The following is a 3,933-nucleotide window of genomic DNA, read 5'->3' on the forward strand; positions in this document are numbered from 1 at the left end:
CGTATGTCTTTGGGTGGTGCTTGCGCAGCCCAGTCACTTTTTGGTTTTGCGCCCAATTGGTTAATGTGTCGACATCGGGATTGTCACCGAAAACTAGGTCCGAGTCATCCACCAACACCATCTTCTTCTGTGCCATTTCCTCCACTTTTAAAAACTGACCTACACCAGCTTCCTCTCCAAGGTGACGAGAAATTTGTCCATTCATTTCGTCCACTTTTATTTCGATTTGTTCCTGCTCCTCTCGACTTAACGCGTCGTTAACTGACCTCAATTTTTTGGCCCCGGTTGACACACAGAAAAGAGCGGCCATAAAAAGCCCGTGCCAAAAGACTCGCATGATTCCCTATTTTTAAATGAAAAATGAGATGAGAGGGCCTTTATTGTAAATCATATATCGTGTGTCCACGCCATTGTGACAGCCGCAACGCAAAGACCTATCTTTACTGACGGCCCATTCCATTTCCGAGCTGTGCTATCTTTCGACAAGATAATAAAATATGAAAATCAGATCACAGTCAACATTTCAAAGCGTCAACACTTTAAAGCGAATCTATAGAAGGTCGCATGCATCAGAGTCAAAGACGTAAAAAATGTGCATAAACCTCTGTCTCGCGCATGTCGCCATCGGAGAAAAAAAATTCCGTTGCTTTGACGCCAGCAGTACGTCAGCTCGGTTCAGTCTTCGCGCAATTTTCCCCTTCCCCTCCCCGCCCTTCTCTCCCGCACTCCCCTCGCCCCTCTTCACCCCCTGAGAGGCCAAGCTGCTCCACAGCATCCACGTCTTCTCGATTCGTGAGACGCATGGGATGCACGAGAGATGAATCGGGGAATATGTTGCGGTGGTCTCAGGGCATAGCACCCTGTGCTAGGAAATACCAATGTTTGCTTTGCCTTCTCTCCGCGGCTCGGCCTCCCCTCTCCCTCATGAGTCCGCGGCTTGTAACCTGGCTCTCTTCCCTTCATTTCCATCTCCCAAGGGCCTTCGGGCCTTCGTTGTAGGCCTGTGCGCACTTGGAAACATTCGTGGAGCAACAAGCGGATAGCCTACAGAAGAAAGCAGGATTCCGCGAAGGGTAAGCTTGGAAGCGCTTTTGAAATCTCCGCCCCTCGGGAGGATGTAATGGACTGGGAAAGTGCTGGGACTTTCTCAGCATTTGATGCGTCTCAGATGCTCTCAATGATGTAATGATGAGACTCAGGCCTACAAGCATGTAAAACAATGTGTAAGGGATCGCCTGCGGAGTGTTCGTGCGCGTGCCCCTCCAAAGAGTCGGGTGTTCATCTCGGGCGCCATTCGTGACCGAGTTGAGGAGTTCCCCCCCCAAAAAGGTACAAATTGGCCACAGTCCTTTTTTTATATCTTTGCACATCAAACAGGAATTCATCTTTGTGTACTCATCTGTTCTTCACACCCAGCGTACATTGTCCTTGTGACAGCAACACCTTGCTTCCAGACAGTAGCAACAGCAGGAGCTCCGTGCAGGGGAAGATGTGGCTTATTCTAGTGCGTTGCTGGTAGCTCGCAGAGTTGCTTTACATTTTGAAAAGGAACAGCTGGTAGGACAGGGATATTAGTTTCAAGTGGAAAGTAAACCAAGCCGAGTTTCCGTGTTTGCATGTCGGCCTCAGAAGACGCGGTCTCGCGCCCGCCAGAGGCCGCCTCGGCGCCATTGCAGCCACCCTTGCCGCCCGAGAAGGCGCGAGAAGACGGGGATCACAGGGAGCAGGATGGAAAGGAAGGTGGTGCTTCACGACCCTCGACCCCGGCACCCGCGGCCGCTGCGATGCGAGAGAAGGGCGCGGCTGCCAACATGTTGAGTGCAAGCGGCTGCACGGTCGGCGGGGGCCTGGGTCTCCTGGGCGCGACGGGGCTGGTGGGAGGGAGCGACGGCGCCTTACCGGGCATGGGGGACGGGCGTGACCCGGAGGAGGAGTTGCGGAAGCAGATCATCGAGTACTCCCCGCAGAAGCGGTACGTGCGGTTCAACGAGGTCCTGGGGAAGGGCGCGTACAAAATGGTGTACCGGGCCTACGACACCAAGGAGGGGCTACTGGTGGCCTGGAACACCATCAGTCTGGCAGGACTGCCCAAGCAGGAGAAGATCCGGATCATGCACGAGGTGCGCCTGCTCGAGCAGCTCGATCACGGGAACATTATCTCCTTCTTCGGCTCCTGGGTGAACCGGGAGCGGGAGGAGGTGGTTTTCATTACGGAGATTCTTTCCTCCGGCTCCCTCAAGGATTTCATCAAGAAGGTGCAGGTCATCCGCTGGAAAATCATCAAGCGCTGGTGCCGGCAGATCCTGCGCGGGCTCCTCTACCTGCACTCCCACGTCCCGCCCATCATCCATCGGGACCTCAAGTGCGACAACATCTTTATCAACGGGTCCTCGGGCGACCTCCGCATCGGGGACCTGGGGCTCTCCACCTACATCACGGGACGGACTGCACCGCTCTCGGTGCTCGGCACCCCCGAGTTCATGGCGCCCGAGCTCTACGATGAGAAGTACGACGAGAAGGTGGACGTGTACGCCTTCGGGATGTGCGTCCTCGAGATGGTGACCAAGGAGACGCCCTACAGCGAGTGCGCCAACGCCGCTCAGATCTACAAGAAGGTGATCGGCCAGGTCGCGCCCAAGGTCCTCTTCCGCGTCTGCAACCTGCGGGCACGCGACTTCATCCGCAGCTGTCTGGCCTCGGACCCCTCCCAACGTCCCAGCGTGCAGGACCTCTTGGAGAGCAACTTCCTGAAGCAGCAGGAGGAGGACGACGAAGAGGTGCTGGTCGAGTCGCCCTCCACGTCCAGCTCCTCTTCTCCCGCACCGACCCGGCCCGCCCAGCCCGACGTGAAGAAAGACGAAGAGCAGCGGCCACAGCGCCAGGAGCAGCAGCAGCCCCCCGGTACGGGCCCTCATAGTGTTGACACTCTCAGGCGAGGCTTCGATTCTCCCGGAGGTGGGAAGGCGAGCGGCGAGGGAGGGAAGGGCGGGGAAGGGGGAGCCTCCAAGAGGGTGCCGGATTCGCCCGTGACCAAGGCGGGGGGTCCCGGCGAGAAGGGCCGCTCGAGCGGGCGGCATGGGCCTGGGGAGACGCTGCGGCGAGTGAGTCGCGCAGGCAAGCCGCTGGTGGCGGGCGGAGCTCCACCGGCGCACTCGTCGCAGCACCTGGAGCATCAGCGGGCCTTGCGGCAAGAGAAGAAGGGCCCGGGCGGGGCCTCGAAAGCGGGCAGCAAGGGGGAGGCCTCTTCCCCCTCGGACTCTGGCGGCGGCTCCTGCTCTAGCGACGGGGACCCGGCCGAGCTTCGCCAGGACCAGTTCCTGGGCATGCACCATCAGAGCCACCACCACGCCCTCCAAGGCCATGGAGCTCACGAGGGCGGCGGTCCCTTCCCTTTGCCCGAGCGCACCCACTCCTCCCACTCGCTCGCCACCTCCGCGCACTCGGAGGGTTCTTCCTCCTTGCATCTCTACTACGACATCCCCCCTACCCCCGCCCTCTCCCATAGCGGCTCGGAGGGGACGCTCGAGAGCTACAACACCTCTTCGCCCGTCCAGGAAGGACATTTTGGGGGCTCCGCCCTATTGGAGGGCCCCACCTCCTCTCTCCCTGCGCCCCCGAGTGCGCTGCTCGAGGCGGCGCAGCACCAGCACCTGCAGTCCTTGGGGGGGATGGGGGGCCAGCTCTCTCACCATCAGCTGCAGGGGCGGGAGCGGGACGGCAAGCATGCTGCTCGGGCGGCCTCCTCCCCTCGCCATGGCGGCGCCGAGCGACCCCCCCGACATGGCCCCTCTCCCATGAGTCAGACCGCTGGGCGAGGCCAGCAAGCCCCCTCTGCCCACCACCACCACCACCACCACCAAGACCCCGAGAGCTGGGCTTTACTGCACGTGAACGAGGCCGAGCCCCCCCCCCCTCCGCTGCAGCCGGTAGTCG

This window comes from Nannochloropsis gaditana (assembly GCF_000240725.1).
Source record: "Nannochloropsis gaditana CCMP526 unplaced genomic scaffold scaffold1027, whole genome shotgun sequence".
NCBI lineage: Eukaryota > Eustigmatophyceae > Eustigmatales > Monodopsidaceae > Microchloropsis > Microchloropsis gaditana.